This window comes from Lissotriton helveticus, chromosome 7, assembly GCF_964261635.1.
Source record: "Lissotriton helveticus chromosome 7, aLisHel1.1, whole genome shotgun sequence".
Taxonomy (NCBI): domain Eukaryota; kingdom Metazoa; phylum Chordata; class Amphibia; order Caudata; family Salamandridae; genus Lissotriton; species Lissotriton helveticus.
Genome location: NC_136068.1, coordinates 1,454,488,426 through 1,454,503,182, shown reverse-complemented (window position 1 = coordinate 1,454,503,182; position 14,757 = coordinate 1,454,488,426). Strand labels below are relative to the sequence as shown.

At 47.0% G+C, this 14,757-nt stretch overlaps 1 protein-coding gene across 3 annotated transcripts in view; it reads left to right on the top strand.

The window, feature by feature from the left end:
• Positions 1–14,757, top strand: part of LIG1 (DNA ligase 1) — a 452,209-nt gene that overhangs the window by 394,625 nt on the left and 42,827 nt on the right. The gene's annotated exons all lie outside the window — the stretch shown is intronic.

Sequence of the window (14,757 nt, the reverse complement as noted above, 5' to 3'; positions counted from 1 at the left end):
GTGGTGAAGACCGTTTCTTTGAGCTTTACAACTTACGCTTGTAGGCTCTATCGTAGAAGCCCTGGCACCACGTAGACAAGAGGTGTGTTGACCTCTGCTCCCGTGTCCCTTGTCTTGGACACTTATCTTTGATTGTAGGGGATGGGGGTACCTTGGGCGCTTATGTCGCATTATAGATATTCCCCATGATTCAAACTGCGGTTTCTCAAGATATATCCTTTCTACCAAGTCCTTTGAGGCCCAAGTTGTAACTGTTTCCTCGATGGCCCCATTGTTAGCGTTTTGTTGCATTTCAACAGAGTTGAGGTCCTGGGAACTGATTTCTTTTAAAGCCGGTAATTCATTAAACAGTTTTAGCAGGTTGCCTCGGTTTAAGAAGTCCTGCGCCCCCCTAGTTACATATTCGGGGATAAAAGTTAGCTTTAAGTCAGACAGTTCTGGGTAATTAGTTGGCTCCATTTGTGATGTTCCGGTTTTACAAAGCAGTAGGTTGCAAGGTTGCATTTTCTCATAAACGGGGAGAATTAGTTGTTGTTCTTGTGCATTCTGTACCACCGCACATGAGTTTGCTATTTTTTGGGTTTGAGCTAAGTTGATTAACTTCGTTTGGACCGTACTTTGCTCCCTTCGTAATAACGAACATTTGCGTTCCTTTGCCAGAACTGTGATTCGTATGGGGGTTGAGGCTGTTTGAAGTTCGAGTGTTGCCGCTGGGCCGTGAGGTTCATAAGCATTGCTTTCCAATGTGATAGATGGTTGTTGCTCAATAGTAATTTCTGTGCCGGCATTGCGGCCCTCTTTGGAGACAAGTTTAGAATCCAAACTGTTTTTTACCCGGGCTGTGGTCAGCTCATGTTGCTCGATACCTTCCTGTTTAACCCCCTGTTTTGGCTTTGTTTGTTCTTTTTCCAGTTCTGGAGCTTGTGATTGATGGTTCGGTATTGCGGGGGTATTACTTGTGGATGGAGATTTGGTTGATTTGGCTCCTGACCGGGGGCCATCGCCCCTTAATATGAGTGAAGTGTTTGGATGGTCGCTTCGGTCTGGGTGAATTTCCTCACTCACTGACGGCCCATTCAAAAGGTTGTTTTTTTTTTCTTTGTGAGTATTGGTGTTAAAGATGGGAAATGTTTTGCCCTGATCTGTATTTTGTTTGTTCTTGTATTTGAGCCTTGCCTTCCTTGCCCTTTTCCTTTGTCTCTTTGATGGATGCTCCACAAATGTGGATTGGTGGGATGCCTCAATTTCTTCAATATTTGGGTCTCCTTTATCTGGGCCACATTCCATTGGTAATGGTACTTGGTCCTTTATTAGATCTCTTGTCTTTGGACCGTTTGTGAGATTTCTCTTGAGTGTTTGTGAATTCTCCGGGGTTGGCTTAGTTTCTGTCATCAGGCTGTGGCCACGGGATTGTTTTACTTCCCCTAAAATGTCCATCAAAATGGCCGGGAGGCTTGCCAGCTTTTCGATGATACTTTCACATCCGCAGGTTCGTTGTTGGTTGCTCCAGCTGGGTTTGGGCTCTAATTTCCCCTGTGTTGACAGGAGCAATGAAAGGGAGTCCAATTTTGTATTTATGCTTGAAATATGCCCAGCCATCAAAGTAATGAGGTCGATCTGGACTTCCATTTTATTTGATTGGAAGTTCAGCACCCTTATTACTTGGTCTAGAGTGCTTAGCCAGGGTTGGGTCCATGACGTGGCGGGCTCGGCGTTTTGGGTTTTACTTGGATCCTTGGGCTCTATGTCCGACGCGCTCCCAGATGAGATTGTAATTGGGTCAGTATGAGCGTGGTGTGGTTGGATTGCCTGCATGATGAAGCTGTCATTTGTGCCTCCTTTTTGTTGGTCACTATTTGGCCTTATGCCGCGCGGGGTTGAGACCCGCATAACAGGACTCAGATGTCGGCCGTCAAAGCCGTATTCTTCTCGCGGCGTTCTTCCTTGTGAGTCGATATACTTAATAATTCTCTCTGAGAGTTCCTCAAGTTGGGAGTCATTGGATAGGAAGAGAGGCTTTAACCATGGGTCTCCTTCTGGCCCAGATGTGATGGATTGGTTATTATTGACTATATTAGCCTCATGCTCGCTCTTACTCGCTGTTCCGTGGTCTCTGTTCTCTGGTGGGGCTACGATTGCCTCACTTTTATTCTCGCTCGGCCTGATGTCCTTCACGAGGCATTTATCTATAGTATTCTTTTCGGCGTTACCTCCCTCTATTTCGTTTGTGGCTGCGGGTGTATAGGAACCATGCACCTGGGCGATGACTGACTAACTCTTGTTTGCCTTGACTGTTAGTGCCCAAAACCGGTGGGGGGGGGTGCGCACCCTGTATCGCTATGTGGCATATTCTGCAAATTATTGGCCCGGGGGGAGGATGCGTTCAATGGCGCGATGGGACTCAGTAACTTACCCGCCTCCGCGGTCTGTGCGTAGATCGCCGCCATTGGGTCCTTGAGATAAAAGAAATTTAGGAGACCAGATTTCGGTCTGGGGTCTGGTTTTAACTCAGGGGTTGGTGCAGATACCAGTTTCTCCCTGGGGTTTGATTCAGGCCCTATGCCTGATGACGCATTGGGTTCCGTGGTTGTCTTTCTTAGTTTTTTTTGGGATTTTTTGTTCTCCACATGTTGTCGCGTTTTTCCCGATCTCATTTCCCCCGTTGGGACCTCGCGGTCCCCTTGGTCCCCTGTCAAGACTCTAGTCGTGGTTGGTGGTGATTGTTATGATGTAGACTTGGCGAGGTTGGGGGGTATGTGAACAAAGCTCAGTTAAATAAGTGGCCCAGCCTGGCTAGGCACGTAGCTTCCCTGGGCCTGGCGCACAGGCTCAGTTGGCCTCTCTCGAGCTCCCAAAAGTCCTATGTCCTCGGCTGCTCCTTCCTCTGTCCCTTTGTTCTGCTGGCTCCCCGTTTTGCTGGCTCCTGGCGGGCTCCAAGCGCTTAATTCCTCCACTCGCCGCTGCGTCTCTTCTCCTGTTTTACAACAGTGTGTATCATATGGGGGTGTCGTCGGTGATGCGCTGCTCCCGTGACCTCCCGTGACCCGCTGCAGGGAGGCGTGGGTCCCCTACAGCAGCAGGCAGTGGGCTCCGCAATCGCGTCTCTGCGAGCTCCTCCTCTTCCGGCAAAACACAACAGTGTGGGGGTGTATCGGCTCTATCCTACTCAGGGTTCAGTACTCTGTATACTCTGTATTCTGAGATCCGTGTTATGCTGTTATGCTGTTATGTTGGTCAGATACAACTTCATACAACTGCATGCGGCAGACTGTTTGTGGCAGGCGCTACATATGCTGGGGGCTTACCGTCCAGACAGGCAAAGATGTTACCACCGCTTTATTCTGCTCGTGGCTCCTGGTCACCAGGTCTCCTGATCTCGTGTGCCTGCTCACTCTCACAAATGCCTGCTAGGTCTCAGTGGGTAAGCACCGAGCTCTGCTGCTCCTCTCTGCTGTACACACCTGGTTTCAGTTGCTCTGATCTCCTAGGCGCTCCCACTGCAGACGCCACTAGTGCAGACCAAACTCCTCGCCGCTCCGAAGCTCTCGTGGCTCCTATCACTCCTGCTCTGCAGTCTTTTGCGGCTCCGCCGCTTGTCAAATGCCTTTTGTGGCTCCAGCCGCTGCTGAAGGCTTTCGCGGCTCTGGTTGCTGCAAGGCGGTTTTTTTGTTCTTTTTCTCGCGGCTCCGACCGCCGCAGGAGACTCTCGCGGCTCCGGCCGCTGCTCGGTGGTTTTCTCGCAGCTCCGCCTTCAGCTGCTTCAGCCTACTTCAGCCGCTGCAAGACAGCTCACGCAGCTCTGACTCGCTGCAAACCGCCGCACAATGCTTTCGCTTCTCCGTCCCTTTCGTGGCTCTGGCTCCGGCTCCGATGTTCAGCTCGGCGTTCAGCTCGGCGGCTTCCTGCTCCTCCTGCTGCTGCAGAAACTGGTTTATAGTAAACTTGTTAAAAGTCAGCATCTGATGACCTAACAGCCATGCACATAACAGCCTGTAAGCTCTTGTCTTATTGGGAGGATTTGTAGTTAATAGCCCCCCCTCATGGAATGGACCCCAAATTTAGACATATCCATAACAGCCTGAGAAAAAAATCCAGTGGACCCAACTGGCTGGTGTAGGTACCACAAATGAATTGTGAGGTCATAGAAGTCAAATGAAAAGAGGACCAGGCGGAGAAGTAGAGCTCTCTCGTGGCATTTTCATATGCCTGTAAACAAGTGAACATAAAAATGGAATCTGTGGGGAAAGATTGATATGTTTCCATCAGTTATTCTTTTTGTCATGATAAAGCAACTCTTTCATGAGTACTTACCTGCAAGATCCCGAGCTTTAATATCAGAGACTCTTTGATGGGATGGAAGGCACAGTAGTATATCCCGTTTGGCTGGCACTTGTTTTCTGAATAAAGATAATCTTTTGGTCATTGTTGGAGAAAACAAACAATAGAAATTTTTGGTAGGGTGGAGGGCTTGGAAATCAGATGTAGCTCTCCTAAAAACCCAAAAGGAGTTTAGTAACTAGGGGATGTTCTCTCACTGATCTGCTACTGGAGTGTGCCCTGCAGAGATGGCCGATATTGACTGTTTTGTAGGATGTCTTCAGTTTCCAGAATAGCTAAGAAGGTGAAAACAAATGTCACATCTGCAACCACAGTATCAAGGTCCCGTTCAGAGCACCGGCGTGTCCACCTATTTATTCCATGCTGATTGATAACGTTTGTGGATGGAGTCTGACCAGGCCTTAAGCACGAAGAGGGCTTGGCTCGAAAGGTCTGTCACTCGGCAGCCAGACCTGAAAGATTACATACTATTAGATGAAGCTGGTTCAGAAGGACCAAGGGATGTGGTTTCTGTAGAGGTTCCAATAGCAGCTTTGGGAGGAGATGGAGAAGCAGGGGAGGCTCGCACAATACCTCTAGTAGAATAGAGAACCAAGGTTGTATTCTCCATAATAGTTATTAGGATGACCTGAGCCATTTGTCTCCTGGTCTGACATCTCACTCAAAGGAGTATTGTAAATGGGGAAATGCGTAGTTGTGCCCAGTCCAGTGTTGGCAAAAGGAATCCGTGTCAAGAGCAAGATGATCTGGTCTCCAGCTGTAATGCAAGACCTGTTGCATTGCAAATGCTTGTTTTGTCTGCTATAAATTGGGGCAGCTCCTACACTAGGGCTGAGGAGCGTTGCCCCACTGCTTTCTTGCAGTGCGGGAAGCAGGGGACTAGTGGTGTGCCCTCTGAGGCCACCCAAACCATTCAAGCACACTCTGCCCTTCTTCATGTAGGCTGCCTGCATGGAGAACATGGCCTCCCTGTAAGCCCCTGGCTGGGCGGTGTCCCAACCAATCACAACGCTGATTGGCTTAGGGGAGGGATCCTGGCTGCCTGCCTTCTGTTCCTGCAGGAACAGAGAAGATGCGGGACCCAGCCGGTGGGAAGGTACGTTTAATTTTTTTATTATTAATAAATAAACTCTTTCCCTCACGCCTCCCCCCCCCCCTTCCCCTCTCCCATTTCCCTGCATGACTCCCCCCCCCCCCCCCCCCCACCCCTTCACATGACCCCCAAAAGTCATGCCGGCCATGACTGGCTATAATGATATTGCTGTTGGGGTGTTCAGTTGTGCTACAAATTGTTTTCTTTTGAACCAAAGATTGGATTTCTTGATACAATAAAGATTTGTTTCTCGACAGTAAATTGAAGTGGTTTGAGGGAGTGAGGGAGGAGTTTTGACAAGGAGTGTCCTAATATTCTAGGTCGAAATATCGAACCTTCTGCAGGACCCATGCGTCTAGAAGTTCTTGAAAAACAGGCGAAAACTTTCCCCTATTTTGGGAATGGAAAAAATGTAATCTCATCCAAGGAAGAAGGAAAGGGGATGGTGTGTTCCTCCTCTGGGATGTTTGTGGTAACCTCTTTTACTGTAGGGTCTGGGTTGAAATGGGAAGAAGACTTCTCTGTGCTAGTAATTTTCCCCGAGTGCCTTTTCCCCTTAGGAAACCTGAAAAGAGGACTGGGAAGCGTTTCGGCCAGCAGAACACCCTCTGCTGACCCTGTTAAATAGTGTCTGGTTGAAGCCTTTTTATGAGATGTTTGATCACTTTCTATGTGAAGGTTGTGGCGAACTCTTTTTTTTACTTCTTTACTTAATTGACCTCGGGCCACTCGACCTGCCTAATTAGTGACCAAATCACATAGCTTCTGGTCAATGCGAAAGAGGCTAGACCTGCTCCTTTCTGTTGAGCTAGCTAGCGCAGTTTGGATTCTCGCATAAACAAATGGACCATTGGGCCCAACCAGCAAAGAAGCCAAGATCAATAGGTGTCCCTTGCTTCTTGACTGAGAAGGCTTCCTCCAGGAATTTGTAGAGGGGTCCTGAAAGGTCAAGAAGTTTATCTTGACAGGCCCACCGAGACCTGTTGATGTCCTTTTTGGTGATTTTTTTGACGTATTTGCCCAGAAAGGATGACCATGTGGGATCAATCTCTGGGGCTCTGTGACTTTGCCATCGAGCAGAAGGTGGGGACATTCCACCTTAAAGCAGTTGCGGACCTCTTTTGTGAGAGACTTTGGCTTTCAGAGTCCTGCTTGAACATAGGCTGCAGTTTTTTTTCAGAGAGAAATCAATCTGAAGAACGAGGGAGAATGTCTTCTGGACCAAAAGTGTGAGGAGATAGTTTGAGTGAATAAGAGTGTTGGAAGAACCTTCCCCAGTGTCATCCACTTGTCATGGCTGTTCTCTGTTGCCCTCAGAGGAGTCTGAATCCCATTGGTCTGGGTCCCGCAGCCCAATCCTCTTGAGTAAACCTTGTTTTTATCCTCCAGTGTGCTGGCAGGCACAATATGCATATAGGTCTCTTATAGGTAATCTAGGCTTTCAAAGCTAGTCTCCTATGAAGGTCTTTTTGCTTTCGAAAAACTTTCTTTACCAAGAGGAGCGGCTTCAGGGATGAGAGGTGAAACAGCAGGGTTTTCTGGCACCAAGAATGAGGAGGTGGACTTAATTTACGTTAATGAACCTAGGGATGAGGAAACTGACTTTCGTACATAATTTTGAATAGACTAATCAAGGATTTGCCTATTTCCGTTGAACAAAATACATATATATATTTTGGGGAGCTGGGACTCACTAACGCCCTTCTTAATTAATAAATACGTGTGAGTCTGTGTGTGCGTTTATAGATAAATATATAGTGGGGGAACCGCCAAGCCCCCCTTTATTTTTGTATCTTTTCTATTTACATCTGCTCTCCCCTGAACCCTAAACTTATCTTTACCTCCCCGTAATCCTAAAATGACCCTCACCTCCCTTTACCTTTCCATAACCGTACAATTACGCTGCCCCCCCTTTATTGCTACCCACATCCTTACCACTTTTTTTTTTAAATAATGGATTTTTTTTTTTTTTTTACTTATCCCTGCGATAGTCTGTGAGTGATTCATTTGTAGTTGCTATTTACACGATACTCTGGATCCCACATAATGCCCTTAATTATGAAGAGGAGACTGGGCCTTGCTTTCAAATAAGTTCAAACACACTTGAAATTGCTGAGTCGTGAGCAAATTAGTGCTCTTGTAATCTTCTTGCAGATAGTTTGTCACTTTACTCACTTTCCCTTTGTATCGTGCCATGAGGGGCCTTAGTACGGAAAGTGCCCTGGGGACCCAATGGGCGTGTGCACCCCGGGGCACCCTGTTATTCCAGAAGGGGTTGTAGAAGCTTGTACAGCCTCTTCTGTAATACTAATAGCGCTGGCTGGGTGTTCCCTCATTTGCATAGGGGTGTGGCCCCATGCAAATGAGGGAAGCACCTTGCCTCTGCGATACCTATATTAAGAAAATGTTTTGTGAAAGCATGCATTGTTGACTTATGCCATGCCATATTACAGGCGCAGGTGAAGAGGTAAACATGCCCTGACAGTGTGCCCTTGAAAGGCAGCTCTCTGGAGGAGTCTAAGGGACCCCAACCCACCAGCAGGTGGCTGCAGTCGCTCACTGCACCTGCCTGCAAGACGATCTATCCCCCCTCTTCAAAGGGCAGGCACGGCACATGCATGCACTGTGAAGCATAGAGCGGCTTTAGAGCAGCTGCTCCACATTTCACTGAAAGTGCTGCCCTCAGGTCACCGCATGTTTGCTGCTGCCTTGAGAGCAGCATATTCATCATAGTAGGCGTACTCTCCCTGTATGCACCCTATTGGTAATATGTTGGAAGCCTTCATTTGCAACCAATATTGGGTAAGAGTTGCTTAATAACTGTTGTAGTAATCTTTTTTTGTCTGGGCTGTTTCTTATTGTCTCTACGAGTAGGCATTTTTTTTACATGAAGCTGTAAAACTATAATGCTCTGCGTTTGTATTTTAAGGCCATATAACCATAAATCCTATTGCTCTGTATTTTCAATACTGTAACAAATGTACTTTTGTATGTTGTTCATAAGGACTTTTGTCTAACCAACCATTTTATAGCAAAAAAAGAACTAAAAATGTCCACACCATCTGTGGTGTGGAAGCAGATCTGTGTAAAAGATGGGAAATTAGTAAGACAATGAATAACAAGCATTGGAACTGCAGTCGGTCTCGCATTTGTTTGTGTTGAAGCTATTGGCAATGTATTTTACTTATGTGTTATGGAGTGTATGTATGTGGTGTGTAGTGGAACAATGTGGATTGGATTAGTTAGTTGTGTGGTGTGGAGTGGATTTGTGTAGTGGCATTATGTGGCATTGTGTGCTGTGGAAATATATGGTTAGCAATTTTGTGGCAATCAGTGCAGTGGCATTATGTGTAGTGGTATTGTCGAGTAGTAACTTGTACAGTTTAATTATGTGGTGTGCAGTTGAATTTTGCAGCACAATGTGGAGTGGTGTGGTGTGGATTAGATGTATGTGGTGTTGTCACTGTGTTGAGTTGTATTATGTGGTTTGGTGTAAAATTACGTGGTTAGGATTGGAAATGTATGGAGCTGAATTGTGTGGCATGTAACTTGTGGAACTTTGTGTATAGATTTGCGTTTTTGGTGACGGAAAATAACAAGTAGGTAGAAGCTAAGCATCAGATCTATGAGGTTTTTATTTAAAAAAGAGAGTTGAGCTATTGGCATTGTAAATGTCTCTTATGTGTTATGGATTGGAGTGGATGTATGTGGTGTGTACCAATTATGTGGGTTGGATTGCACTTGTTAGTTGTGGGATTGTGTGGTGGGAAATATGTGATATTGTGTGCCTTTGTATTATGTGGATTGTAATTTTTTTTAGTGTATTGGAATTATGTGGTGTGAGACTGTGTGTAATGGAGTGTACGTGTGTGGAGTGGTATTTTGTGTTGTGGAGTGTTATGTAGTGGAGTTTAAAGAAGACATTGTATACAATCGAATGACTCTTTCTGAATTATCAAAAAATGTCTCCCAGTATTTTTTGTCCTTGCAATGCTGGCAATCTCCTCCTGTCTGTTGTAATGCTTGTTTGTTATTGCTTTGTTTTTTATGCAGCGATAAACATTAGGAGGGTGGAGGTTGAGAAATACTACCTGAATTACAACATGAGCAGCGAACGTACACTAGGAGAGAATCAGCAGATGTCAGATTCTGAGGGCACACTGAGGTTGTGCTGAGTAATGCTGAAGTGGTGCTGAGGTGTTGGTGTGCAAGTACAGATGTGATGCTCAGGTGATGCTAAATGAAACTGTTATTGCTAAGTGAAGCGGAGATAGTTGTGTGCTGGTGTGGAGGTGATACTGAATGTTACTGAGGTAGTGCTGAGTGATGCTGAGGTGATGCTGAGTGACGCTGTGGCACTGAGTCATGCTGAGGTGGTGGTGCAGTGGAGGTGCTGAGGTGGTGCTGCATGGGTGCTGAGTTGCTGCTGAGGTGGTGGTGGTGGTGGTGGTGGTGGTGCACTGATGGAGACATGCTGTGCTGATGTTTGTTGCACTGTGCTGGTGCTGATGTGGTGCTATGCTGAGTTGGTGGTGAACTGATGAGGTGATACTGAATGATACTGAGGTAGTGCTGAGTAGGGCTGAGGTGGTGCTTAGTAAGGCTGAGGTGGTGCGCTGGGTCTGAGGTGGCACTGAACTGGTTCTCAGGTGGTGCTGGATGATGAGTTGGTGCTGTGCTGAGGTAATGATGTGCTGATGTTGTGCTGCTTTGGTGCTGAGCTGGTGGTGATAGTGCTTTGCTAATGCTGAGTTGGTGCCATGCTGGTGCTGAGTCCAGCTGAGCTGGTGCTGCTACACTGGTGTTCTGGTGGTGCTGAGCTGGTGCTCAGTTGATAAGTGATGCTGATGTGGTGTTGTGCTGAAGTGGTGGTGCACTGATGTGGATATGGTGCTATGCAAATGCAGAGGTGGTACTGTTCTAATGCTGAGTTGGTGGTGCACTGATGATGAGGAGGTGGTGGGGAGTGATAATGAGGTGGTGGGGAGTGATAATGAGGTGGTGGGGAGTGATAATGAGGTGGTGGGGAGTGATAATGAGGTGGTGGGGAGTGATAATGAGGTGGTGGGGAGTGATAATGAGGTGGTGGCAGTGATAATGAGGTGGTGGCGAGTGATAATGAGGTTGTGGCGAGTGATAATGAGGTGGTGGCGAGTGATAATGAGGTGGTGGCGAGTGATAATGAGGTGGTGGCGAGTGATAATGTGGTGGTGGCGAGTGATAATGTGGTGGTGGCGAGTGATAATGTGGTGGTGGCGAGTGATAATGTGGTGGTGGCGAGTGATAATGTGGTGGTGGCGAGTGATAATGTGGTGGTGCTTCCTGAGTGATGATGAGTGGTGTTGAGTTATGCAGAGGTGGTGGTGCTGTGCTGGTGCCGAGTGATGTGGAGTTGGTGCTGAAGTGGTGCTTCATAGGTCCTGAGTTGCTGCTGAGGGGGTGCTGCGTTGGTAGTGGTGCACTGATGCAGAGATTGTGCTCTGCTAATGCTGAGATGGTGATGTGTTGATGTTGATGAGGTGCTGCGCTGGTGCGGAGTTGGTGGTGCACTCAGGAGGTAGTGCTGTGCAGATGCAAAGATGGTGCTGCGCTGAGGAGGAGGTAGTGCTGAGGTGGTGGTGCTGCACAGATGCTGAGTTGGTGCTGCACTGGTGGTGGATCACTGATGAGGTGGCAGTGCTGTGCTGAGGTGGTGCTGAGTGATGCTGAGGTGGTGGTGTTGCACTGTTTAAGAGGTGGTGCTGGGCTGATGATCAGGTGGTGCTGAGTGATATGGAGTTGGTGCTGTGCTTAGGTAGTGGTGCGCTGATGCTGAGGTGGGGCTGCTTTGGAGGTGGTGCACTGATGCTGAGATAGTGTTGTGCAGTGCTGATAAGGTGGTGATGCACTGATGAGGAGGTGGTGCTGTGTTGATGCTGAGACAGAGCTCAGGTGATGTTGAGGTAGGGCTGAGTGATGCAGATTCCCTCACCACCACCCTTTAACAGTGTCCCTTAAGGCTCCATTACCACTAATGTTCAAATGCATTTATTTAGTTATAAAGCGCCGCATATACCAGTTTAGGGTGTCAGAGCACTTTGCATCACACACAAATTACACACAAACCATCAATCATAAGTGCAAACATTAGTGTAAAGGAAATGTTACATAACACACAGGACTACAGGGTGTAGGAGTCACAAGTCATGCATATTGGTAGACAGCATTGCTAAAGAGTGCTTGGGCCCCAGAAGCACACACTCATAATTGAAAACAGAACAGCATAGTTGAAGGCTCTCTTAAATAAAAATAATCAATTTCCATCCAGATGAACCATTTTTGCAACTTTAATATCTCCTCTAATCTTTACTTTGCAGTGCATGCAGTTCTTTGATGACCGTTATAAATTCACTGTTCTGTTAGGATTTTAACTTATAAGCTGCAAGTAACAGAAGAGCAGTAACCCATTGACCTATTTACATTTTATGTACTTTGTTATCTGCATGGTACACTTTCTTCACAGCTGATATATGTACTTCTCCCACTAGGTCTGATCTCTCCAGAAAGAACATCAATCGCTGTAGTTTTCTTGACATTTTTATTGTCTGGAAATTGCAGTAGGCCAGGAATGTGTGGAGAGCTTTTAAAAGCAAAATAAACTCAAACATTGTCCCTCTGAAGTCAGTGTCCAGTGCGATTGCACAGCTCTTGTGCTGGCCCTGTTTTCTTGTTGTGCTTTTATTTAATGTATTACATTCGAATGCACATTTTAAAAGGGACATTTTTCCAGAAGGAAACATTTTGGTCTCCGCACTAAAACTGATGAAGAGAAACTTCCAACTCCTCAGCCAGTAGCCAAGAATGTTGCAATAACATTTAAGCAGTTGCGTTTGAGCACCCACAGTGTAACCAGAGGTTGAAAACATAATAAAATAGCCCCCCCTCCTCCCCCGCCCACGAGCAGATCAACAGAACAAAGTATAATGATATTGTACTAAGTCCCTGCTCCTTGGAGGAAAAAAGGAGGGACAAAGAGGCGCAGGGCTGACCACTAGAAAGCAAGGAGTTTGAAAGGACATTAAAACAAACAAATGAGAAGCAAGGAATGGTATCTGGCCCACAGAGAGGGATGAGTACTAAAGTATACACGAGGTCGTACGCTCAACCTAAAAACTAATAAGGTGTTAGCTTTATACCCTATAGATTTTTTTATATAACTATGTAAAAATGGTGGTGTTCACACTGGTAACAGTCAAATCCTGCATGAAGTCCACTGGACAGTGGTGGGTTGCTAGATCCAAGCACCAATTTGGATATCTCTTCTCCTGTGGTCTACCCCTGCACCTGGTCCGATCACTTTTTTATTTCTTTCTCCCTAAAATCATTAGTTCCTACCCGCTTCCCATCAGCCTCTAACTTTTCGGCACGCAACTGGAAGCATGCCGATATTTCCCTTTTTCATTCGACCCTTACTTCTACACTCCCTCTTGACCTCCCTGACTTGAACTCTCAAGCAGCCACCTTGGACCAATGGCTGTCTCTAGCCAGTGATGTGGTCGCTCCCGTAAAAAATATCAAAGCTAAACGTCCTCATGACGCTCAGCGCTGGTTTACCGATCAACTGAAGGCTGATAAACTCCTTCTTAGACAGGCTGAGCGCCGCTGGAGGCGTAATTATGATCCTTCATTAAAATTTATTTATATTGATCTACTAAAATCCTATAAAAAGTCTACTATTTTGGCCAAATCTTCCCACTATTCTCAGAAAGTTATCAACTCTGCATCCAGAACAAAAGAAATCTTCTCTATTGTAGCTGAACTCTCCCTACCTGACCGTGTTACTCCTCAGCCTCAACCCTCACAAGCTCTGTGTGACTCCCTTAATGCTTTTTTTTCTGATAAAATCTCCATGATCAAAAACAATATCCCCCCTACTACCATGTCTCAGGCCAGCGCCCTCCCTTCTCCGAATCCTCACTCTCTGCATGAATTCCCCCCTATCTCCCTGGATACTTTTCGTTCTTTACTCCAGGCTGTTGGCTCCGGTTCCCCTAATGACTGTTGCCCTCCCCAAATCCTAAGAGATGCCTTTATGGCCTGTCCCGGCACTCCCCTTGACCTTTTAAATCGCTCACTTTCCACAGGCTCTGTCCCCTCCGCTTTTAAAAGCGCTGTGGTGGTACCTATCTTAAAAAAACCCGGCTCTGACCCTGCAGTCCTGGGCAACTACCGTCCTATCTCCCTCCTCCCTTATTTGGGGAGGGTCTTGGAAACCTATGTCACCCGATGCCTGAGCTCTTTCATCGAGGAAACTCACTTCCTCGATGACCAACAGGCAGGTTTCAGACCGTTCCATTCTACGGAGGCAGTGGTGGTGGCGGTTATGGACACGCTGAGACAGGGGCCTGACAAGAACATGGCCCAGGCCCTAGTGTTACTCGATCTCTCGGCCGCTTTTGACACGGTCGACCACGACATCTTGGTCGACCGTGTCAGAAATGCTGGCATTTCTGGCCTGGCCCTGTCTTGGATTGTATCTTTTCTCCAACTACGCTCCCAATCGGTACATCTGTCTTCCTTTTCTGCTCCTCGTATTTCACTTTCCTGTGGTGTTCCCCAGGGTTCTGCCTTGTCCCCTCTCTTGTTTAATCTTTATATGCAGCCCCTCCTTGTCTCTCTTCGTCATTCTTCTGCTACCACTTTTAACTATGCAGATGATCTGCAACTTATCTTTCCTATCGACCCCTCTCCTCTTTCTTGCTCTAATTTTCAAACCACAATGCTTAACATCTATGAGTGGATGAACTTCAGCCAGTTGAAGCTCAATCCGAGCAAGACAGAGCTGGTCCTGATTGGCGGGCCCCCTCATCCTTGGACTTCCAATTTCTGGCCCCCTGCCCTTGGTCCCCCTCCCTGCCCAGTTAACTCCGTGAAGAGCCTGGGTGTTACCATCTCTAGCGACCTTTCGATGCGGCCGCACATCAACGCTGTTACCTCGGCCTGCTTTTACCATCTCCGCAGAATCGGGAAGATCCGAAGGTTCCTATCACCAGAGGCTCTCACCCTTGTTATCTTGGCCCTGGTCACCTCACGTTTAGACTATGCCAACTGTCTATACGTGGGGATCCCGGCATACCATCTCCAACGCCTCCAATTGGTGCAAAACCAGGCAGCCAGATTAATTTATCAGCAGCCCAGACACCAACATGTCACCCCGCTGTTGAAAACCCTACACTGGCTCCCTGTTGCGCAACGTTGCATCTTTAAACTGGGATGTACTATTTTCAAATCTCTTTTTGCTTCTGCTCCTGTCTTTATCTCCCTCCGCTAGCACCCCTATGTTCCTT